Raw genomic sequence first — 26702 nt, 5'->3', positions numbered from 1 at the left:
CGCTGGGTCATACACACTGATCCTCTAAATCTAGAGGAATTAAGTATAGTGTTGGAGTGGTATGAAACCGCAGGAAATGACATAGATGCCAGAAAATTAACCAGAGAATGAGCAATCTGTTAAGATGGCACCTCATTGGCCTGTGACCCTGACTATCAGCCCTCCTCATGGAAACACCGTTGGAGATGCCAGGGTCATTTGCTATGAGTGCAGAGAGCCAGGTAATATAAGGTGGTATTGTCCCAGAAAAACAGAGCATATGGAGTTTGGGGTTGCTAGTATGCTTGCTATGTACCCTGCTTTTTGCACAATGGTACCCGGGATTCTAGACCCCATTAATGTGGAAAACTGTGTTGCTGAATGGCCAAGAACTTCCAGCTATTAAAGACTCAGGGAGTGAGCTAGCCCTGATCTCAGAGGTTGTCCTGCCCAGGGCAGTAGAAAAGGTGTCCGGGTTAGTTGAAGTACTCTGCATTCATGGATCCACAGAAAAGTTTTCCTGAGTGCGAGTGAGCCTCACCATAAAGGGGCACATTTATGAGGTGGTCACTGCTGTTGGTCCTAACCTCCCCTATCCTTTCATATTGGGACACAATTTCCAAGGATTTGTTGAGCTCTTAAAGAGACCACAGAGACAACGCCAATGTATAGTCTCCAATACTCTACCACCAAAAAGTGAGAAGAGTGAAAAAGTATGGCCAGTCCTCTTTGGAGAGGGAACCTCTGCGCAATTAATGTCTGAGGAAAGAAATCCACAACTCTTTTCTATGTTACGGCCAGACAAAAATACAGGCCAAGAGTTTGCCATGGATGTGCTGGAAACTGATGCCCCTCAGGTTCCTGGGGGCTGCTCTTGTTTGCCTGGTCCTACAGAAGTTTCACTGGTGGACACCTTGTCAGCAAAATGGTAAAAGGACGCAAAAGCCTTAATTTGCAAAAATCAGGATATGTTTTCTTCCCTGCCGGGGCACACTGCCTAAATTGAGTATGAGATAAATACACCTGAAGGAGTGGGCATAAAGCAGCAACCGTATCGTATTCCTGAGGCATGGCGACAAGCTATCCGGCAAGAAGAAAGTCTAGTCCCTGTACTTCTTGCTAGAATGCTCGGATGTTGCACTGGCTCTTCGAGGTATACTTTGTCTGTGGGGCAGTGGAAAAAAGCAGATCCCAATGTCCACAAGAAAAGAAGGATGGTTGCTCCTCTGTCAGAACACACCATGTTAATTGGGTATGAAGAAGACATGCCTGGAAAGGTGGTTCAGAAGGCTATATTGTCTTGGCTGTTGTGAAAGGAAAAGTGCACTTTATCAAGCTTGGAAAAGTGAAAGGGGGGATGTGTGGTGAGTGGGGTGGTCTCTCACCAGAATCTCCCACATTCTGTTTGGATCAGCGCCCTCCAAGGGAGAGGAAAACAAGATTGGCACATTCTGCACCTTCAATAGGACGTATGGATTTCCAGGTTTTCGCATTTACACAGACCCAGCTGGAATAATCACTGGAGCACAGGAAGGGTTAAAACTCCAACACACCTGAGGGCTGCAACTCATAATTTTTGTTTTATGTGGTTTGTCTTTATATGTTGTCTACTAGTAGTAGCTGTTTTATATATTTACTTATAATTTTTTAATGCCCTTTTATCTAATTGTGTAATAAATGCATATACATTTTTATTTTTGTTCTCAATACCAACAAGGAACCACCAGATGCACCCAATGCCAGTCTCCATACTCCAGCACCACCATCAGATGGCCCATGCCAGAGCACCCTAATAGGCAAAGACCGCGGGCTTACCGGTGAGGAACCCCTGGTCATGATATCACCTAGATATCTCATTAGCCATATGTGGATTAATACTCATGAGTAATTTCTCTTGTTAACTCAAAATGGCTCATTAGTTAAAAGAAGGTACAGAGCAAATATGTTTCAACACAAAAAGAATGCTTTGTAAATACAATTGCAAGCCCTTATCATGTTGACTATCACACTATCCTGCTTGTTTTGCTCACAAACTTGATCCTCCAGTTGTTCTGACCTGGTAGCAAGTTAAACCCCTTTTACACAACAAAGAAATCCCAGGTTGATGCCCATCAACCCTGGATTTTTGTCAAAGAAAATAGATCCACCCAATTCCAGGGACCTGGAGATCCAACTCGGATACTTTGCAGGGTTGCCCATGGGTTGTTCCCGTGGCACCCTGCAGTGTAAACGGTGCGATCTGGGTCATGATGACCCTGATCATGCCACATGCCATCTGACTGGCTTGCTTCAGTGGCTTGATGTGATCTACAAGCATCCACTGCAAAGCCAAAAAAGCAGGGTAACTGCAGACCCAGCTCCAGTGTGAACGGCGCCGACTCAGGACTATATGCAATATTAAAGGGTTCTGTGCCGAGTCTGATCCAGATTGGAACAGTGTTCCAACTCCCGGATCAGACCTGGCACTTTGGTGTATAAGAGGTATCATTGTTAAAATAGGGGGTGAGGGCTTAGGGCCTGATTCAGACCAAGTTGCTATCTGTGTACGCTTGCTAGTTGTGTATGCAATTCTAAGTGACACCACGGGAAGCGATCGCTCGCCAAGGCATAAGCAATCCCACCATGTCTTAGCAAGTGATCAATTTGTGTATGCAGATGCCCAGAGTATGGTGATCCGCCTAGTAGGGCACATCATCTCCAGGAAGTGCTGAAAATCATTGGTACATTGAGGACAATAAACAGCGATCACAGCGCTTGTGAGGCATGCGTTCTCATCAGAGGTTTTGATGTGTCCTTTAATTGCTTATGATGTAATTGCAATTAGTGTAAAAGCACACATTTTGACAAGGAGTGGGTGGGGGAGGCAGGTTCTGGGATGGGTGGTGTGGATGGTTGGGGGGAGTGGGCTTCAGGGGTAGGTGGTGATTCCGCCTGGCAAGGCCTTGGTCTTCTTTGGCATAATCATACATTTTTAGAAAAAGTTTTTAAATTTTTTTGTAAAATATGTCAAAAATTACATTAAAAATAAAAAAATGGCCAACATGTATGAATGTTGTTGATTTAGAAAAGTACAACAGTGTTTTTTTACAAGTTAATCCAATCAAAACCAGACTCAGGGTGTGCAGAATTACACATTTCTTAAAACATCATATCTAGATATCCCTGGTTTAGCAGAGCAAATGGATGAGGCATTTTTTTGTTTTTATTCAAAATTACAGAACCAGAGGATTACATACAGACACCTGTGTCAGCCATGTTCCAATTATCCCAAAACACTGCGTAAACTGTAGCCTGACACTCAAATTGTCAGACATCTTCTACATTTAAAAAGATATGTCAGAACCCATGTTGATTTACAATTAATCCCACACAAACACAAACTCACACACCAACACACACACCTAATGACTACAACTGTTGTGCTAATTTTACCAACACATTATTGAAAATAGGACTTTAAACTTGTTGGCAGCCAATTTAAAAAAAACAAAATGGATGCAGACCTTAAAATAAAACAAACAAACAGACCAACCAAATCAGTAAATATTTTACAAACACATGCAGAAATGCATACACAACACAAAGCATACATGATGCAATGCATATAAAACACATAACTTACTCTGGCGGTTATCCACCTGCAGTTGCTCTAGGAGGGTCGGGGTCTGCCTCCGGAGATCCAACCATCTCCTCTCCAATTTAACGACCATCCTGCGGAAGCCTATGTGGCGGTGCCTCCTCCTCAACTCCGCGCCCACCCGCATTTTGATGCGATTGGGCACATGCGAGCCCACGGTCCCCAAGCACCGGTCCACCACATCAGTAAGGACGTGGAGCTCATGTCTACTGAAACTAGAAGATCTCATGATGGCAATGACAAATATTAAAGTTTGCAAACTTTATATCAACTAGGGTGCAGCCTGATTGGTTGGCCATTCCAAAATGGAGGATAAACACAGGACATTTGTTGTTTTAATACATCTAGAATAACACAACAGCTATCATACATCATGTGACTCACCTCATTCTGGGATCTGCCTATGCGGCCAGTAGGGCACAGTACGCTTCTCCTTGTGGAAGTGTTTTGAATTCTGAGGGGAGCTTTTAAAGGGTGCGTTGGTCGCATGTGCATTGCGTAGTGCACTGCGTGGGCATAGCACATATTAGCAGGCACATATGCATTTTGCTATAATAGCAACACAATATTGGTTACAATTTGCTGTCATGGATTCGGAGATGGCCAATGTAGAGGACTGCTTGAATGATATACATGATTTTCTGGATGAATTTGGTTTGGGAATAGCAACAGAACTTGAAGTATTGGACACACTTCTAGATGTGTTTGAGAAAATTGGGCCTGAGGCCACACCTGATGATCCTCCACCAGCAACACATCAACTCCAAATGTGGCTGGACCATCAGATGGAACGATACAAGATCAAGATAAACCTTGTCTGTTAACAGATACTCTCATCCAGGTGGCACTAACCAAATTCAATTTTGGACATAACATACCTCCTGTTTTAAGGAAAGAATCTTGGTGAAATTAGCAAAGATCTTCAATCGGAAGCACTCCACTAAATTGCCACCATCTTTTTTTGCATAAAAAGTAAGTTCATTTTAAATGTCACTTTATTTTGTATACTGTAGCAAAATTGTTTTAGATTTACTCTTGTTTACCAAATAAAAAATTTGAAAATTTAAACATTGTTAGCCAAATGGTCAAAATATCTATATAACTAATACCAAGATTTATTTTAATACAAATTCATGATGCTAAATTTTTCAAAAGGTGAAGTAACCTTTGCAGCTGACTTTAAAAAGCTGGATTTAAAGAAAAAAAACACTTTAATGGGCCAGGAGGTCACCTCCGTGACATCTTGGCTTTTGACTTTTGGGGGCCTTAGATTGGAGGTTAGTGGAAGATGCAAATATCAACCATCAAGACCCTCCACAAGATAACCCACATTCTGAGTCTAGTAATAATTTTCATAAACCTGTCTCTCTGTTTTTTTCATCTTTGAATAAAAAAATAATGAAATATTCCTCCATTTTATAGGAAGTGACATGGTTGAAAGCCTTCAGATGGATGGGGTGATGGCACAACCTCCATCAACCTCCATCAATTGTGCCTTCCCCATCCTCCACTGCCACCCTTACCCAAGTCCTGGATGGGCTTAGGGTGGCAGTGTTAAGGCAAGCAACAGCCATGGAGGCTGTCCAGGCCAACATGTTGGAGAAAACCTCCTTTCTAAGGTCCATAAGCCAAGATGTCAAGCAGATGACAGAACTGACTGGCCCATTAGAAGGTGAGGAGGACCAGTGCCCTGCTATGGCTGGACCGAGCTCCCAGCAGGGTACGTGACAATCCCCCCAGATCCATAAATTCAGCTTTCCAGAGTTGGCTGCAAAGAGAACAAAATCTGATTGATGATTTTTTACTTATTTCACCTTATGTATGTCCAAAATTTAAATCTGGTTAGTGCCCCTGGAAGGACCACAAGGTTTTTCTTGATATTGTATCATTCCATGTGATGGGCCTGACACATTTTGAGGTGATGTATTTGTAGGAGGTGTAGGAGGCACATCTGGTGGTGGCACAGGCCCACTTTTCTCACCCACATCGGCAAGTGTAGCCACATCTTCATTTTCTGATGGTAATCCTAAACCAAATTTGTCCAGAAAATCATGTATTTTTAATTATTTTAATTGTTTTCTTTTGTTATTTGTAAAACAAAATAAACAAAATGAAGCATTTACTGTATGAAAAATGTTTTTTTTAGTAATATGATTTTTGAATGTTAAGTAAAAAAAAAAGTAAAGAAAAATAAATCTAATTTTCATTGGAAATATGTGTGTTGTTCCTTCTTCCAACATTAAATAAAAAAAAATATATGAAACAACAAATCTGGCCCTGGCCTGCAATAGTATTGCTAAATCTTGAATGGCATGCTGGGATGTGCAGTTCCACAACAAAAAAACACTATCACTTAAATAAAAAAAGGATAACTTTACAAATATATGGACTATTGTTAGTTAAATCAAAGTTTTTTGGCATTTGTGTCTTTCACAATATCCAAATTACAAAAAAAAAGATAAAACAATTCCAAAAAAAGTTGCTAATTTACGCATCCACTTTGCTATTATACAATACAAAGAGTAGCACATGCTACTCTATTAATTGACTGCATACATCAGCACAAGCAGAAACCATTGGCTGCATTCGCAGAACTTGAGGTAGACCCTGGGCTACTGATAGCACAGCGAGCAGTTCAGTGTAAAAAAAACTGCTGGTGACGTGTACAATGACGCTGCCTGTTAATTATGCATGCCTCTGAAACGGAGTTGAAACACTCAGGCACGCCTGCGTTTGCACCTCCACTCCCCCATTTTTACTGGACTGCCCCTGTTAACACCCACAAATAGCCTCTCCTGTCACTCATTATACTGGGCTGTCTTTGCCAGGCAAGCGAGCGAATGCTTCCCGATTGGTATGAGTAGTTCGCGCACGCGCACTGCGATGCATATGCATGCGCAGATTAGCAAACATCGGCAATAGCGAGAGGACAGCTGCTAGCGACTGGGTCTGAATCAGGCCCTTAGTTAGCAGAATAATGGTTTGGAAGAATGTGTGGCTATTTCAGGATAATGTTAGTGGAGCAATGAGGGATTCAAGTTCTTTCAAGTGGCTAGATACGGTACTTCAAATTTGTAAAAATGCCCAATCAATAATTGTATACATATGATGAGGCTGCTACAACTGCTGATTACCTGTGCTAGAAAAATATATTCATATTCAACCTGTTACCAAATCTGCTATACACAAGCACCTAGGTAGAGGGTATTTGCCAAATGGGGCACCTGCAATAAGGAGGGAATCTCTGTGGATAGGGAGTGGAGTTGGGAAGAATGGACAGTTGGGAAGTTTGCTATTATAGCATAGCAGACTGAAACTGCATTATTATGTAAAATGTAAAAATGTTACTGTTTTAATATCATGCATGTGCTCTTTCCTCTATATTGTACCTCTGCAGAAGTTGACATCTTATAAAGTAACAATAATATTACCAATAATTACAGTAATTATACAGCAATTCTGTCTACCCAAACTGTAAGTACACTGGCCACAATATAGCTCTGATTGCTTTTCAAAATGTAAGCCACTGTATTGCTTGGGTCATCATGTAATAAAATATTCCAAATGATGGGTATTATTGCTGTACAGATCATAAAAAATCAATGCAAGTAAATTGCCCTTGGTTAACATGTAACTCACTAATTAGCACATTTAGTTAATTATATGATAAAATGTCTCATTAGTTAATTACAGTAGTTAGTCATAAGGGCTTTGCATGCAGATAACAGGGATGACGATAACACAAATAATGAATACAAGAATGTTTTCTTACCATTTCAGGTATCTATTGCTATTTAAATGTTACATGTACAATTGTATATACTAAAGCAATATAGAGTGCCTAAATAGATTATTTAATTTTACATCATACTTTTCAAGAAGAAATAAAACATTTAATACGTATACCTATTTCTTTTCAGTCACTTCTATTATTTTACAATTATTTCTTTCATACAGATGAAAAGATTGATAGACTTGGAAATTGAGGCTTTTTTTCCAACTACAAAAAAATGTATTATCATTCTGTTGGAATTATTGTTCCAGTGCTCAGAGTAAGTTCCAGAGGGTGGAATTTCAATCTTGAGGCAACATTATCTATATTCACATCTTTCTCTTTCTTAGAATATCATAGTATAATGCTGATTATGCTTCCATTTAATTGTCAGATATTATTATTCCATACCTGAGGCCTGCATAAGTGTGTCCTCTATTTGCTCTGAAATCATGCTTAAGGATTTATAGAGCAGATTTTCCTCAAATTTCATTGTAAATTATGTTATCTGGTTAGCTAGCTAGTTTTAGTTAGTTAGTTAGTTAGTTAATTAGTTAGTTAATTAGTTAGTTGTAGGACACATTGAAGCTATCTTTGTATTTGTAATATTAAGAGACTTATTAATACAATTTAATTCAGTATAAGCAGAGCTTCCCTGTAAAGATCGGGAATCTACCAGTTTTAAACCCTTTTAACCAGTCTTAAGCTCCAGCAAGTATTTTATGTTCCTTCCAGTTGATGCTGTGCTGCTGTCAGGAAGATGACGATGCCAATCAAAGCTCATGTAACTTTACAATGATTAATTGCTTGGAGTTAACAAAAAAGGGATCAATTAATGACAACACTGCTTGCTTTTACTGTAACAGGGAAGGGGGAATAACTGTTGGAGAACAGAAGAAATTGCTGCTGTGGGTTGCTGCATGGGGATTACTGTAGTAATAATAATCAAAAAACAATCTGCTCTGTTTTTCTAAACTGGTTATAGCAATGGGCATTTGCAATATACATTTCTCATCAAAACTTGTTTCTGAATTGTAACTGGACATCAAAATGTGATCAGTAAGGAATTTTGGACATTAGAATGTGTCAGAATAAGTATTCTGAAATATATACTGTACACATTTTATTTTATATTTGTGATATACTACTGATCATAATACTTTGTCTATTATAGAAGATATACAAGTGTCACATATCAAATTAATTTGTGCAGTCTCCAGGTGTATCTTGGTTGTATTGGATTGCAATTAAGATGCATTTTTAGATGAAAATTATGTGCACAGAAAAGTACTGTTTGGTGTGACTGCAGTAATAGTGTATGAGTACACTTTTGTATCAGACAGGTTAGAGATGGCTCACTATGTGTCAACTCCGGAGCTTAGTAAGAGGTATTGGTAGATACCACTTACTAAGGAGACACATAAGTATTCTACATTCATCACTCCATTTGAGCTGTTTGGGTTTAATGTCATGCCCTATAGAATGACGAATGCCCAGGCCACTTTTTAGCATACAGTGGATCTCCTGATAACAGGGTGTTAAGAGTTTGTGTAGACACATCTCCATTAGGCAGGTTAGAGGTGGCTTACAATGTGTCCACTCTGGATCTTAATATTTGTAGATACCCCTTACCAGGGAGGTACAGGAGTGTTCGGCATTTGCCACTCCATCTGGGCTGTTTGAGTTTACTCCTTTCAGCATACAGTGAATCGGGTTATGTCAGGGTGTCAATTGTTTGCCCAGGCATACCTAAATTACATTACCTAAAGCCATATTCAGCGAGACATGAGAGGAGCATTTCCAACATATGGCACAGGTGCTGGCACTCATTAGTACAGCAGGGTGACCATTAGACCATAAAAGTGTCAGATGGAAATTGCAGAGCTACTGTATCTCGGGCATTGAGTTGTTGGGGGAAATAATTCACCAGAATTGGTAAAATTGACACCATCCAGAATTGGCCTCAACCCATTTAACAGAGTCAACTATGAGTTTTCTTCAGGACAGCAAGTTTGTGCCCCAGTACAGTACCATTGAGCTGACGACTAAGAAGTATTTTTAACAGATCGATTGGACATCAGAGGGTGAGCAAGCATTCTTTCAATTAAGAAACATTCTTTCAGAGTCCTCAGTGTTATCCACTCCTGAATTCCAATGGCGTTTTATTGTACAAACTGATGCTTTGATTTGTAAAATTTGAATTGTGCCACGTAACACTCCATGGCCTACCTGTCCCTGAAACTGGTTTACCACAAAATAGCTTCATTTGTTGATATTTGTTTTATTGTCAAGTGTGCCAAGCTGTGTTCATCCCTTTTCTACAGAATAAAACATTTTTCTGTTTTTGTCTTTTTCTATGCCTCTGTAATCTGTGAACCTCACATCCTCACACACAGCAAGGCTTAATATTAATGCTGCAAATTGAGTAACTGAGAAATTATATAAGAACCTCTGACAAAATGTTCTACAGCAGTACAACACCCACAATAATAATGTTAACAATTTATTTAAGAGCCTCTATAGGCTATAGTGCAAATATAGAAGTGCAAAATTAAAAGTGCAATTTAAACATAATTTTGCCATTATACCACCATTATTAGTTTTTATCTTCTACTGAAATCGATTGTGAAGTGACCTCCACTTTTCTTCTTTATCCTGCAGGTAAATCCATACCAGGCATTGCTACAACTTTATATGGATGTTTGCAATAACCTATTGATTATTAGGTAAATCCATACCAGGCATTGATGTCAAATATCTCAAGCATATGTTTTTTTTTTGTGTTGTGTCTTTAGTTTGTAGATGTATAGATCCAGTTGTTAGCTTTGTGGTATTTCTTGCTTTTTTGTTCAATTTAATTTATTGCTAGACATCCAAGTGAGAGGGGATTGGCGGTTGTTTGTAATAATTGCATTAACATGCTAGGTATAATTATTTAAGAGCCTCTATAGGTTATAGAGCCTGGCTGTAGTGCTAATAAAGAAGTGCAAAATTAAAAGTGCAATTTAAACATAATTTTGCTGTTATACCGCTGTTATTAGTTTTTATCTTCTGCTGATATCGATTGTGAAGTGACCTCAACTTTTCTTCTTTATCCTGCAGGTAAATCTATACCAGGCATTGCTGAAACTTTATTTTGATATTTGCAATAACCTATTGCTTATTAGGTACAGTAAATCCATACCAGGCATTACTGCAACTTTATTTTGATGTTTACAATAACCTATTGATTATTAGGTAAATCCATACCAGGCACTGCTGAAACTTTATTTTGATATTTGCAATAACCTATTGATTATTAGGTACAGTAAATCCATACCAGGCATTACTGCAACTTTATTTTGATGTTTACAATAACCTATTGATTATTAGGTAAATCCATACCAGGCATTGCCACAACTTTATTTTGATATTTGCAATAACCTATTGATTATTAGGTACAGTAAATCCATACCAGGCATTACTGCAACTTTATTTTGATGTTTGCAATAACCTATTGATTATTAGGTAAATCCATACCAGGCATTGCTGTCAAATATCTCTTTTTTGTTTTTGTTTTGTTTCTTTAGTTTGTAGATGTATAGATCCAGTTGTTAGCTTTGTGGTATTTCTTGCTTGTTTGTTTAATTAAATTTGGGAGGGGATTGGGGGTTGTTTGTAATCATTGCATTCACATGCTAGGTCTCATTATTTAAGAGCCTCTATAGGCTGTAGAGCCTGGCTGTAGTGCTAATATAGATATAGAAGTGCAAAATTAAAAGTGCCATTTAAACATATTTTTGCCATTATAATGCCATTAAACCAAAGTCAAAAAGAAGGATAACACTCAAACTCCACCAGAAATCTAAACAACATTTGGACACAGTACTGTATCATCAAGAAATGTGAATTCAAAAACTACTTATTTAATACAAGCACTGGATGTCAGCATTACCAGAACATTATTCACTGGACTCTGCTCAATGTAAGAACTTAACACTATGGGCTCTATTCTATTCAGCGCGATGTAAATAGCTCCGGGAGTGAGCTCCCGAAGATATTCAATACACCGTGCTGACAAGTCCGACTAATGAATTCTTCTCTCATCCCTCCGGGGATGAGAGAAGAAATCTGACTAAAGTCCCGGCGCGAGGCTGTTTTCTGCCCTTAGTGCCGGGAAAACAGCCTCGCGTTGGGAAGTTAGGTCGGGGAATGCCCGTTATCACGCCTAAACACCCTGTTTAAGGCGCGATAATGAGCCTTCCCCGACCTAACAGCGCAATGAATTGAATAGCTCCGGGAGCTATCTCCCGGCGCTATTTACATTGCACTGAATTGAATCGTGCCCATAACTTGCTAAACTTTGTGCTAGCTCTCTGATTACACAAAAACATCAAAGCTTACTGTATTCTGTGCCAATTTCAGTTTTCCTCTTAGAAATATTGTTTTGTTACCTAAATCCTATGCCTTGCCACATGTAATCTAGCTTCTAACATAGTCTACTTTAACATTCATTTTCTCCACCTATTAAATCTCCACTTTTATTCCCCTCAATAATAAGCTATTGCTATAGTGCAGACACCTTTTCTCCACTGTATTCTTACTTGTTTTCTGCAAATCTCCTGCACTATCACTCACATTCATACTTTATTCCTTCTCCCAGATTTCATCCCGCTATTCACCTCTGTCACACCATGACCATGTTTTCTTCCATTTCCCCCCTTACTCAGTGTCTACCTAATCCTCTGCTTTGCTGCCTTCTTTAACCTTTATCGTTTCCCCCTTGCTTCCTTCACCTTCTACTTCCCTTATCTTCCCTCCTCTGTTTGCCTTCCTCCCTCTCATCTCCCACTACTACACTTGCATTCTATTCTACCCAACCATGGTCCTACTACCCCACTGCTAATCCCATCTACAACCCTCCTGTCCATGCCACCTCATCCCATTTGCATTAACATCTCAATAAATGTCCTTCCTACTCACTGCCTAAAGGTTCCCTTCCCAGCACTACTGCCCACACAATCTCTCCACTCTATTCATCTCAGTCCCCAAAATGAATCTCACATACTCGTTACAGTGATCCTAAAAATCTCATTCACATCTCTCCCCCAAATACTGTCCCTTTATCCTGTGCCCTCTGGAATGCCAGATTGGTCTGTAATAAACTGGTTCCCACCCATGGCCTTTTCATCTCCAACAACTTGCATCTCATAGCCATTACTGATACCTGGATTTCACCTTCTGACAACACTTCTGCTGCAGCTCTCTCCTCTGGGGTCCTCACCTTCTCTCATACCCTTCAGCCCGGGGGTTGCCATTGTGGTAGTGTTGGGGTCCTTCTATCCCCTGGTTACACCTACCAATTTATACCCCTTGAACCATCCCTTACATTCTCTACATTTGAGGTTCATGCTATAAGCCTCTTCCAACCAGTACACCTATGAGTAGCTATCATTTACCATCCCCCTGGCCCTCTCTCTAAATTCCTTGACAACTTTGCTTCCTGGTTCCCTCACTTTATCTCCTCAGACCTTCCCTCCATTATCCTAGGTGACTTCAATGTTCCAATTGATATCCCCACTGAATCCTCAGCTACCATGTGAGTGGGCATTCGCTTGATCTGTTCTTCAATCACTGTTGTGATATTCCTGATTATTTCAAATTCCCCATTCCCCCTCTCTGACCTTCACCTTCTCTCTTTTAACTTACTTATCCTTCCACTCCTATACCTCCTAAGGCCATTATCACTAGGCATAACATTGAGGCTATTGACAGTTTATTTTTATTCCCTACTTGACTTGCTTCTCTCCCCTTAACTCTCTCTCTCTCTCCTGCCCTGAACAAGCTGCTTCCCTATACAGTGCCTCTCTTACTTCTGCTCTGGACTATTTTTCACCAGCAATCACTACTCACCCTCGCAGATCCACACTTCAACCCTGGCATTCCAAATAAACCAGATATCTGCAAAACTACTGAACTACCAAAATAAACCAGATATCTGCAATACTACGAACTACCAAGCGACAGTGGGGAAGGTCACCCTCTAAAGCAGATTTTCTCCATTTCAAATTTATGCTCTATTCCTACAGTGCTGCCTTTTCCCTCACTAAATAGTCATATTTCAAGCACCTCATCTCCTCCAAGTCCTCAAATCCCCAGCATCTCTTCACCACCCTGAACTCCCTCATCTGCACATCCCCCTCTGCACCTTCCCTCCTTGCTCTCTGCCATTAATATTGCTACCTACTAACATCTAAAATTTACTCCATATGTCAGGATATTATATCCTACCAGTCCCCTAGCACTTTACCTACTCCTTTTACTGGATTATCCCTCCCCTTCTATTTTACCTACACTGCCATCCTAATCCCCTGTATCTGGAGAGGAAGTCATGGCTCTTATCCAGACCTCCACCCCTTCCACCTCCCCCCTTGACCCTATCCCTTCATGTCTCCTCTGCTACCTCTCTCCTTGTGCCTGTTTTAATCTTGCCTAACTCCTAAATCTCTCCTTCTCATCTGGCACTGTCCCTTCTGCATTCAAACATGCCCTTGTCTCCCAATTCTTAAAAAAACCTACCTTTGATCCTAACACTCTTGCCAACTACCGACCCATCTCTCTCCTCCCTTTTGCATCCAAACTCCTTGAGCGTATTGTTTATAACCGCCTTACCACCTTTCTTTTCTCCCACTTCCTCCTTGGCTCTTTTCAATCTGGCTTCAATTCTCTCCAATCCACTGACACTGCTCTCACTAAAGTGAGCAGTGACCTCCTTGCTGCCAAATCCAAAGCCCACTACTCTCTGCTCATTCTCCTTGACCTATCTGCTGCTTTTGACATTGTGGACCACACTCCTGCTGCAAATCCTTCACTCCCTTGGTCTACATAACACTGCCCTCTCCTGGCTATCCTCCTACCTCTCTGACCAATCCTTCTCTATCTCCTCTCATGGCGTATCTCCCCCCCACATCCTCTCACAGTAGGTGTTCCCCAAGGTTCTTTTCTTGGACCACTCCTTTTTTCCCTCTATACGTTCTCTCTTGGTGAACTCATCAGCTCTTTTGACTTCCATTATCATCTCTATGCTGATGACGCTCAGATCTTCCTTTCCTCCCCTGACCACTCTCCCTCTTTTCTCACTAATATCTCCAACTGTCTCTCTGCTATACCTTCCAGGATGTCCCAGTGATTTCTTAAACTTAATATATCTAAGACTGAGATGATCATCTTCCCACCCTCTCACGTAACCTCACTTCCCACTAATAATTTATCAAGTGATTGCATGACTATCTCCTCTAGCCCCAAAGTGCACTGTCTTGGAGTTACCCTGGACTCCTCCCTCGCCTTCAAAAAACATATCCAGAACCTCTCACAGTCCTGACGTTTCCATCTCAAAAATATTTCCAGGATCAGACCCTTTTTCACCACTCACTGGTCATCTCCAGATTGGATTACTGCAACCTCCTCCTATCTGGCCTCCCAAACTCCTATCTCTCTCCTCTCCAATCTGTCCTCAATGCTGCTGCTCAGCTCATCTTTCTCTCCAAATGCTCTACATCTGCCTCCCCTCTCTTACAAGCCCTCCACTGGATCCCCTTCCCCATCAGAACCCAATTCAAGGTTTTCACACTTGCTTACAAATCTCTCTCTGACCTCATCTCTTTTCACTCTCCTATCAGCCCTCTTCATTCAAAAAATGCACGCTGCCTCTCATGCCAACTAATTACTTCCACCCACACCCGCCTCCAAGATTTTGCCTGCTCCCCACCTTTGAAACTCTCTACCTCTCCCCATCAGACTCTCCACCTCTCTACAAACCTTCAAACGGGCTCTCAAGATGCATTACTTCATAAATCCTTTTCAGCTCTCATCCTAACTTGCTGCCACATGCTTCCTCCTCCTTGTCTTCCCCATCTGCATCATGCCTGTCTGTCTGCTCCTCCCCTTGAGATTGTAAGCTCTTGCAAGAAGGGACCTCTACCCTCTTGTGCTTCTCCTTACTTTATTTTTATGTACTTCTTACTCACCACTAGGACACCTAATACATGGTTGCTTATGCTCTGTTGCTTATTTGGGTTTTACGGCCACCAATGTATCAATGTATATAATCCATGTTCTTCTCCTGCATTGTATTGTACTGTAAGTCACTTTTTTTGTTATTTAGCTTGTAAGGTGCTGTTGAACACTGGTGGTGACATATAAATAAACAATGATAATACTAATAATAATACTAATAATAATAATAATAATAATAATAATAATAATAATAATAATAATAATACTTTTGCTGTGTTCAGTATGTAACCATCCTCTGCCATAAGGTGGCAAACACAGTCATGCCAACTGTAGAATAATAGAAATAATAAATGGTTAACAAAAAACAAAAACATATCTAATATTAAAGGCTGAAGAATAGTAAAAAAAAAGGTTGTGGCAGACTGAACAGGATCACAGTCAGAGGAAAACCCAAAGTATAAAAAAGGAATCCAAACACCAAACCTGGAGCACAGATAGTAACTGCTGAACAGGGACTATAGGTGAAAAACAGTAGCAAGATACTTATATGAGATAAGTGTACAGTACCTGTCAAAACACATGTTATTTCAGCAAGTTTTCAAGACTGAGGACGTGATTCAGAGAGGGACAAGTGTTGATTTTATTAATTATTATCAGTTATTTATATAGTGCACACATATTCCACAGTGCTTTACAAAGAATATTTGGCCATTCACATCAGTCCCTGCCCCAGTGGAGCTTACATTCTATATTCCCTACCACATGCTCACACATGTACATACTATGGTTAATTTTTGTTGGACAATTAAACTACCAGTATACTGTATTTTGAATTTCCAAACAGCCAATGTTTTCAGTCTGCAAATGAGTACCTGTCGTACTATGCTTACATCCCGATGGCTACTGCTGGGTAGGCTGAAGGTATTTGGACACATAGAGGGACAATTTCAGTATGCATTCCAGGGTGGTAGCAGGAGGTAGCTAGCCAGACACGGCTGTGCCACATGTTTATTTTTGTATTTGCACTGGAAAACCGGCAGTTATGTTCTAATGTCTGATGGTGCTACTGATGTGTGCCCAATGGTGTAACTTACTACACAAAGTGGCACACCAGTGGGTGTCACTGTATGAATCCCATTGGCTGCGGTATTAGCATTAAGATGCAGTGGCACTACAAAAAAAAGACACAGTTGCAGCAGCATTACCAGCCACCTCTGAATTAGTCCATGAGTTACATAATTCTTAAAATGCTTGTGAAAATCCCAATTTAAGGATCTTGTCTGATGTACCATGAGACCCATTGTTTGGCATTTTTCCTTAAACCTTAATATACTACATATATCCCCCTTTGTGGTACCGTTAAAATTATTTTGGACTGCATCAACAGAGACTATGCTTATTGGGTCCTTTTAATCCAAGTGCATCAACAGTACCTTGTTAACTGCAGTAATACAACATTGGGGCTGGCTGATTCAGAGATTTATGCTAACCCATTAGTTAATGCATATCTCAGATTGTGATTACTATGTGCTGGCGCATAACCCATACTGTGCATATTCAGTACAGATCTATGATTCTGCACACAGTCTGGCAGCACACTGCCAGTGATTGACAGTCTGCTGCCATTACTGGGTGGGGAGGGGGCGGCGATGGCCTCCATCTCACAACATAGGCATGTTGCCACCATTGGTGGGGAGGGAAGAGGCCAGGTTCTCCATCGGCTGATGGAGATTTCCTAGTCTCTTTTGTGTATATGCAGCGGTCGGCTAGAGTGACTCTATGGTCACCCAGATGGCCAAAGATCATGCAGATGATCCAATGCTGCTGTGTCCACGGATGCAGCTTGAATCAGTAAAACATACAGGAGATGTGATGCCTCCAGCTGCATTACCATAATAGTTCTATTGCAGCTGCTACCATGTTGGGTCCCCCTGCCATAATGGTAACCAGTACCAAACTGGTCAGCTGAAGGCTGGTATTCCTCAGAGAATGGGGACCCTGAAAATAAAATTGTGTGTCCACCTTGAAGAACTAGCAGCAGGGTGTTATTTTCTGCACCTATGGTGGTGGTGGGTGCAAGGTTAATGGTATTTTTAGGGTTAATATTTTTCTATACATGTGGACTACATGTCCCAAAAATCCTGCCCTTGCATGCCTGCATTTGTGGAACAAAAATTGCCAGCATTCACAGACATTAAGTGCCCATGGACACCTTTAGTTCTCCTGTAAAGACAATATTAAATTAAACACAGAACTCATACACTGACTGTGGTAGTATTTTATTAAGGAAAAAAAAAACAACTTACATACTTATCAAACCCTAGAGTGACCTCCTTTTTGTTCCATGTAGGTATCCAATCATCTTGGTAAAAAAAATGCAAATGAGCTCAGCCAGACATGAACTGTACCTATGTACAGTGCCTAACCTGAATGAGTGGTCACTCGTGGTCACTCACATTGATCTAGGTAAATGGGGAAAATGCTGATTGGCTGAAAGCATGGGACATTTACTATAGCAGTGTCTGCTCTCAGCCAATCAACGCTTCCCCATTCAGTCCTTTTACATTTACTGTAGGTTATTTGTTCTGACTGACACTGCTGCACCACTATGATTCACAGATATGCTATGCTGCTGTTACGCTGGCTAGTATTGCCTGTATTGGCCTAAGGCCTGTAATTCCCATTTGCTAGTTGGAGAAGTGTGTTGGTAGTATACTATATTTTTCTCTACAAGGCATTTACTTTGAAGCTTTTAGTTCTTAATTAATGAAATGAAAAACATTCTAAAGGATCAAAGTTTATTAGACTGCCACATTGTTTGCCACTGCTGTGCCACTATTACATAAATGTGCTACATTATTTTAACCGATTGCCAGGGCAAGGTTTCTAGGTGCCCTAGGCAAAGCTGCACAATAGCACCCCTACCTTCCCCAATCCCCTCCCTCCAGCTGCTCAAATACAAACTTGACTTCAAATTAATAGGTTTATTTTTAGATTTATTAACAATGAAAATTATAGCAACAATAAATATAATAGTAGCAGCAAAAACATCAACACTTCATACAGGAAATGTACTGAAGGAAGTGCAACAATAAATAACACTATAACAGTAGCAGTGCAGCAATAACATCAACACTTTGTACAGGAAATGTACTGAAGGAAGTGCAACAATAAATAACAGTAGCAGCAATAACATCAACACTTTGTACATGAAATATTCATAAAAAAGTGCAGTAATAAATTAGATTTTTACTTTCTGCACTTTTACTTTAGCAAATTTAGAGACAAGCTCTTTCAGATCATTTTTTTGTGATCTCATGTTCTGTTGACAAGAGAGAAAGACCAACAAGTCTTTCTTGCATCATTGAAGATTGAATGTAAGTTTTAATTAACTTTAAGGCACGTATTCAATTTGAGGCGAAAAGTCCGCATCCGCGATACTTTTTCGCTGATGATGTAATTTTCTCCTGTTTTGCTTTTACCCCGTATTCAATTTGAAAGACTTTCCGCCTAGGTGAAAAGTCAATGCAATGTAATAGGTGAAAAAGTTTCACCTATGAATAGCAGGCTGAAAAAAGAGCAGAATTGGGGTCTTGGGGTGCAACATTGTGGGAACCCCCCTGCAGCCTTCAGACAGTCCCCAAAAGGTAAACTGTGTCATTTAAACAAATAAAACACTCAAGGACACCCCAAAAATTACTTTAAAAAAGGGGATGGTAAAAAAAAGTTTGTGTACAAAGTTAAAAACTAGTGAACTTGAATCTCGGGGGGTCCCCAAGTATGCCCCATGTTTTTTTTTTTATTGCAGGTGCTTGCGGAAGGTGGATTTTTAAAAAAAAATGTCAACTTCACTTTAGCAACTTTTAAATATGCTGACCCCCATTTTCAAGTACCCCAAATTTGCTGGGATAACTTATTTTCTGCAAAAATTACCCCTGAATACTATTCTTCACCACTTGTAGAAAACACTATTTAACAGCTATTGAGCCCATTTAAAAACACAAAATACCTTCAGCAAGCCAAATCGGGGGGTACTATAGGGAACCCCCATGTCAGAGCATCTTTTGGGTCAGGCTGATTTCCCCAAATTTGACAGAACTTTCCCCCTGTTCAAGTTTTGCCGGGTCCTCTTTTAACATTCTTTCAAATTGAATACGGAGTAAAGGAGGCACGCGCGTGATACTTTTCCACCTACAAAACAGGCGAAGTAGGCAAAAAGTCTGGGCCATGAAAAAGTATCGTGGCTCGGCTCAAACTGAATATGGCTCTAACTTGGAAAAGCTTCACTCATCACTGGCCACAGACACAGGGAAGGTCAAAATGATGTGAAGAGCAATAAATGTGTTGGGGACAAGATATGTCAGCTTTTTTTTACACAGAAATTTGAATACGTCTTGTGGAGATGTACACTCTGGAACTCACCTTGCAATACTTTGTAATTCACAACATAAATCAGAAGCATTAATGTCTTTGGAGTCCCTATGTATTAAAGTTTGCTACAACTTGCAATAATCTTCCATTATTTGCATTGTTCTATTCTCTAAACTGAAAACATCATAGAGAAAGCCAAACACAGAACTAATTTGATTCATCTGTGTGAATCTTTCTTCAAATGATTGAATAGCTGTATCAAGCACTAAAATAAACGTTTACTTTGAATTTTGCCTTCGGATTTTGAATGGGCTCATCCTCTGCTTCATATATGAGCTGCTTCCTCTTTCTACTAATAGGAGCAGGATCTGCTTCAAACTGTGCTGCTATCCCAAATAAATCAGCAAGTTCACCGGCCTCTTCCAGCACTTTCCCAAACCCTTCATCACTCCTGCAATCTACAAGAAACTTCCTTGTTGTGTTTAGTTGTTTAATGGCATTGTGTATGTCAAATTCCTTCACCTGAAGCAGTTTGCTAGTCATATTGATCTCAAACAATATATCATACCAAACCATTATAGAAACCACAAACTTGAAAGTAGAAATTCTTTTTGCAAGACCTTGTGCTTCTATTCTTGAGGTGTTGCCAGATGCTCCCGTTACTGTATTGTCTATATCGATTTCAATTAGGGCATCAGAAATATCACTGAGCTGAAACCAAAGATGTTTCAAGGCATTAATTCAACTTTCTAATCTTGTTTCACTCAATTGCTTAACCATAAGACTAGGCACATGGTGCATTAGAACTTCCCATGGACATGTGGATGCTGAGAAGTACACATAAGCATGTTGTACAACATCAAAGAAAGATTTGGCCTCCAAATAACACTTGGCAGCATCATTCACAACTAAATTCAAAGATTGTGCAATGCAAGGATTAAACAATACTGTTGGGTTAAGATCCAAGATTCTTTGTTGCACACCATTTTTCTTACCTTTCATGTTGCTTACGGTATCATAGCCTTGACCACATAAATTTACAAGAGGTAATGACATTTCTTATAACTGGTGAAGGATGATGTCTGTCATACCAGCACCACTTGTTTCCTTTAGTGGCAGAAATCCTAAGAAATGTTCTTTTAAGTGTACAGGTTTGCAATAATCAGTTAATGAAGCTATGTTCACAAAGAGAAGGATCATGGTCATTTGTTTAATGTGGCTTATATCAGGTGTACAATCAAAAATTATTGAAAAATACTTGGCAACCTGAGCAGATTTAAGAATTTCTTCATTAATGGTGTTGGATAATAATTGGATAAGTTTATTCTGTATTTCTTTACCTAGTGCACATGGGTCTCTTTATCTCTTATTTTGTGAATATATTCATCCATTAAAGTGTCAAAAAGCAAGGAATTCAATACATTTCAGGAAGTTCCCATTTCCAGTTGTGTGCAACTATTTCATTGGTTCCACGTAAGGCCAGATTTTGCATACCGAGAACTCTCAATAAAGCAATTACTCATTCAAGAATTTGCTGCCAGTACTTTTCCTTTTGTTTACCTAGGTGCATATTTTCTTCATCAATTGTTTTTTTGTTTTCAATCTTAATTCAAGCTCCTTCCAGTTTTGAAAATTGACCAAATGTGCATTACTTCTCTCATGCAGTGAAAGTGATGTTTTTCCAATCTTTTGAACCTTTATCACAAAGAGATGATGACGGGATGATGTAATTACCAAACAACTTGCAACAAAAGCAAAATACAGAGTCATTTGTTATAGAATATAGTAGCCACTGATGATGCATTACTTCTCCATTAGGTGTCTTCTTTTGTAATGATTAGTTAGCAATCTTCTGTGACTGGCATCTTTAGGAAATGTAAACTGTTGAACCTGTTCTGGCCCATGTTCCACCAAAATTTGTTGCATATTATTATCACATTTTATCCAAGTAGATGGTAAACTATAGTTGAAGCTAGAACTACTTTCACTTTCTATCACCTCTTCTTCCTGCTGCTCTTCATATGGTTCCTATTCAACATCTTGAGTATGTTCCTCATACTTTTAGTCAGCTTCTGAGACTGTAGGCAAAACTGTTGTCTCTGCCTCAGTATCAGGTTGAATCTTTGAAGTAGAGCTACTGTCATCATCCTCATGTTGTGACCAAAGATACTTGAGAAAGGATCCTTCCTGTTTAGCTAGTTCCTTTTCCTTTTCAGCGCGACATTTACGAAATTGTGCTCCAGATAATTTATTTTTTCTGTCTGCCATGGTAGAAATTCAATTGAAAAAATAAACCTTTTTGCTGTAGTGTTTTCATAAAGATATATAGAAATAACATCACTGTTATTGGGCAAGAACTTGGAGCGGTAATTGGTCAGACTCATAAAATTATGGAGTCTGACCTTTTCAGTGGGGACAGGCATCAGCTTTTGTTGCCAAGCATTAGCTGGTTCAAATTTGACAGCCAATAAGGTGAAAAAATGATTATTTAAAACATAACTTTTAATTATATCATTAGATAAGAAAGGGGAAAAAAAAGTAAAATAGCAACTTCCGTGCTAGGTAACAAGACGTGTTCCTAGGATTAAAACAGGTATTAAATATATGTCGTATATATATTGCAAAATTCTCCTAAATGAAACATCTGGTTTGGGAGAAGTTGCAAAATATTGTTATGCTTGAGCAGTAAATAAGGTTAATACAGAGTCTATCCCAATTTATATAAGGTACAAGTCATAACGTATTGGCATCATATAAACTTGTTTTCAAATGTATACATATGATATAGTTTATGTAGTTGTTTATGTATATCAATGGAAGCATTTAAATACAGTAAATAGAAACCAATGTAAGTTGCACACACTATTGAACAGCTTTCCTCTCTGTTGTGAAAGAGTTTGCAACTCCTCAGATAACAGTAATAATCAGGTAACAAATACCATTCATATATGTTTCTATATGTTAAAAAAAACAGAAATCCTTCTGGGATCCTGAGTGTGTCCATATACATCAAATGAACACTGTGAAATTACACATATGAATAAGGTTAGATACGATTAACATCATGTTGAAACACATAGACATTAAATATCAGTGATGTAGTGTCAATCATAAATGAAGGTAGAGTTAAGTAATGCATTTAGTTGCAAATCTTTAGTCTGATCTCTTATTTTACTGCCTAATGTGCATGGCAGTGGATTGCAGAATGAGAAGGAGGCAGCTAGGTAAGGATCAGCAGGAGAAAGCACATGCTTCTGCTTCAGCGAGAATTGTTTTTGCATCCTATGCAGAATCCCACATACAGTACTCTCCTTATACCCTATGAGGTGAGTAAAGGCCCAATGTAAATAATCTCTGCTACCTGTAACCGGCACTTGTTGGTGTTTGGCATCATTTCAGAAAGCAGATTATGTGCAACACTTTCAGCTAATGTTTATCATGTTCCTTGATGGTGCAGTCCCAAACCTTCCTCCAGGGTGTGACCCCAAACCAGTGCATCATCCATTATAATTTTGCAAAGGTAGCCTTCAAAGAGGTGTTCCATGCACCATTGAAAAACATCACTGTCAGTACAAAGGTGATAGGGCATCATAAGGAAATCATATCTACCACTTGAGTCATGAATGTGATCAGCATGGTTGATTCCTTATCTAAGGTGATTTACAAAATCCACAACTGGTATCCAATATAATAAAAATGTTTCCATTAGGTGAATTAGTTACCTCCAAGGTAAGTAAGCTCTCAGCTTACATATGTACTGTTATCATGCAGTACATGGGTGAGTTTTTGGGAGTGGGGCCCCTGGGGGATTCTGACTGGGCCTTTCTCATGGCATCACCACTTAATTCACATAGAATACTTTTATCACTTCTCTATTTGTTTGTACATTATATATGTCATTTTAATTCTTTATCATTTCATTAACACTTATTGATTTATTTTTACACATCTTTTCTACATACTTCACTATCACCTTTTTCCCTTTTTCATGTGATGCCCTGGGGATGGCCCTTGGTTGGAATTTTTTAGGGGTGCCTTACTTCTCTGACATGAGCCCCTTAATATTAGGGATGCCAGTATAGAGGAGCTTTGACGATTGGCCTGGTGCTTATTCATATATTTGCAAATATGTGTAACCAATACCTCTAAATCTCTATTATTATGTAGGATTTAAGTATTTTTTGCTGCAGTGTGCTGGAGGGCAAATCTCTCTTTTTTTCTGTGTTCAGAGTAAACCCCGCCCTTTACAAGCACCTGTGTTATGAAATTAAGCTGATCTGAGCAACTACCATTTTTCTTTGTAAATTTGGAGAGGCATGAAGGCAGTCAGCATTAGGAGGAGGTGCTGATGCTTATAGTGCCATGTGGAGGCTTTTGGGGTACCTCCAAGGTAAGTTAGCTCTCAACTTTCATTTGTACTGTTATCATGCAGTACATCAATTGTAATTATATGACCCAGAGTGGGTGCTACCATTATCTAGCAATAATTATTTTGGGATGAGCGTTTGGGAGTGGGGCCCACGGGGGGGTTCTGACTTATGCTTTCTCATGGCATCACCACTTAATTCACATAGAATACCTTTATCACTTCTCTATTTGTTTGTACGTTATATATGTCATTTTAATTCTTTATCATTTCATAAACACTTATTGATTTATCTTTACACATCTTTTCTACATACTTCACTATCACCTTTTTCCCTTTTTCGTGTGATGCCCCGGGGAAGGCCTAGGTTGGAATTTTTTCGGGTGCCTTACTTCTCGGACATAAGCCCCTTAATATTAGAGATGCCAATATAGAGGAGCCTTGATGATTGACCTGGCGTTTATTCATATATTTGCAAATATGTGTAACCAATACCTCTAAATCTCTATTATTATGTAGGATTTAAGTATTTTTTGCTGCAGTGTGCTGGAGGGCAAGTCTCTCTTTTTTTCTGTGTTCAGAGTAAACCCCGCTCTCTACAAGCACCTGTGTTATGCAATTAAGCTGATCTGAGCAACTACCATTTTTCTTTGTAAATTAGGAGAGGCATGAAGGCAGTCAGCTTTAGGAGGAGGTGCTGATGCTTACAGTGCAATGTGGAGGTTTTTTGGGGTACCTCCAAGGTAAGTTAGCTCTCAGCTTACATATGTACTGTTATCATGCAGAACATCAATTGTAATTATATGACCCAGAGTGGGTGCTACCATTATGTAGCAATAATTAGTTTGGGGTGAGCGTTTGGGAGTGGGGCCCTCGAGGGGGTTCTGACTGGGCCTTTCTCATGGCATCACCACTTAATTCACATAGAATACTTTTCTCACTTCTCTATTTGTTTGTACATTATATATGTCATTTTAATTCTTTATCATTTCATTAACACTTATTGATTTATCTTTACACATCTTTTCTACATACTTCCCTATCACCTTTTTCCCTTTTTCGTGTGATGCCCTGGGGATGGCCCTTGGTTGGAATTTTTTTCGGGTGCCTTCCTTCTTGGACGTGAGCCCCTTAATATTAGGGATGCCAGTATAGAGGAGCCTTGACGATTGGCCTGGCACTTATTCATATATTTGCAAATATGTGTAACCAATATCTCTAAATCTCTATTATTAGGTAGGATTTAAGTATTTTTTGCAGCAGTGTGCTGGAGGGCAAATCTCTCTTTTTTTCTGTGTTCAGAGTAAACCCCGCTCTTTACAAGCACATGTGTTATGCAATTAAGCTGATCTGAGCAACTACCATTTTTCTTTGTAAATTTGGAGAGGCATGAAGGCAGTCAGCATTAGGAGGAGGTGCTGATGCTTATAGTGCAATGTGGAGGTTTTTTGGGGTACCTCCAAGGTAAGTTAGCTCTCAGCTTGCATATGTACTGTTATCATGCAGTACATCAATTGTAATTATATGACCCTGAGTGGGTGCTATCATTATGTAGCAATAATTATTTTGGGGTCAGCGTTTGGGAGTAGGGCCCCCGGGGGGGTTCTGACTTATCCTTTCTCATGGCATCACCACTTAATTCACATAGAATACTTTTATCACTTCTCTATTTGTTTGTACACTAAATGTCATTTTAATTCTTTATCATTTCATTAACACTTATTGATTTATCTTTACACATCTTTTCTACATACTTCACTATCACCTTTTTCCCTTTTTCGTGTGATGCCCTGGGGATGGCCCTTGGTTGAAATTTTTTTGGGGTGCCTTTCTTCTCGGACGTGAGCCCCTTAATATTAGGGATGCCAGTAAAGAGGAGCCTTGTCAACTGGCCTGGTGCTTATTCATATATTTGCAAATATGTGTAACCAATACCTCTAAATCTCTATTATTATGTAGGATTTAAGTATTGTTTTTGCTGCAGTGTGCTGGAGGGCAAATCTCTCTTTTTTTCTGTGTTCAGAGTAAACCCCGCCCTTTACAAGCACCTCTGTTATGCAATTAAGCTGATCTGAGCAACTACCATTTTTCTTTGTAAATTTGGAGAGGCATGAAGGCAGTCAGCATTAGGAGGAGGTGCTGATGCTTATAGTGCAATGTGGAGGTTTTTTGGGGTACCTCCAAGGTAAGTTTGCTCTCAGCTTGCATATGTACTGTTATCATGCAGTACATCAATTGTAATTATATGACCCTGAGTGGGTGCTATCATTATGTAGCAATAATTATTTTGGGGTCAGCGTTTGGGAGTAGGGCCCCCGGGGGGGTTCTGACTTATCCTTTCTCATGGCATCACCACTTAATTCACATAGAATACTTTTATCACTTCTCTTTTTGTTTGTACACTAAATGTCATTTTAATTCTTTATCATTTCATTAACACTTATTGATTTATCTTTACACATCTTTTCTACATACTTCACTATCTCCTTTTTCCCTTTTTCGTGTGATGCCCTGGGGATGGCCCTTGGTTGGAATTTTTTTGGGGTGCCTTTCTTCTCGGACGTGAGCCCCTTAATATTAGG

At 39.5% G+C, this 26702-nt stretch overlaps 1 pseudogene; it reads right to left on the bottom strand.

Moving 5' to 3' along the window:
- Positions 1 to 19879: 19879 nt before the first annotated feature.
- On the bottom strand, positions 19880 to 21157 carry LOC148479684 (uncharacterized; annotated as a pseudogene).
- Positions 21158 to 26702: the final 5545 nt, after the last annotated feature.

This window comes from Taudactylus pleione, unplaced genomic scaffold (genome assembly GCF_031769625.1).
Source record: "Taudactylus pleione unplaced genomic scaffold, aTauple2 ptg000615l, whole genome shotgun sequence".
Classification (NCBI taxonomy): Eukaryota; Metazoa; Chordata; class Amphibia; order Anura; family Myobatrachidae; genus Taudactylus; species Taudactylus pleione.
The sequence above is the reverse complement of the archived record's forward strand: the minus strand, read 5'-3'. Positions and strand labels throughout refer to the sequence as shown.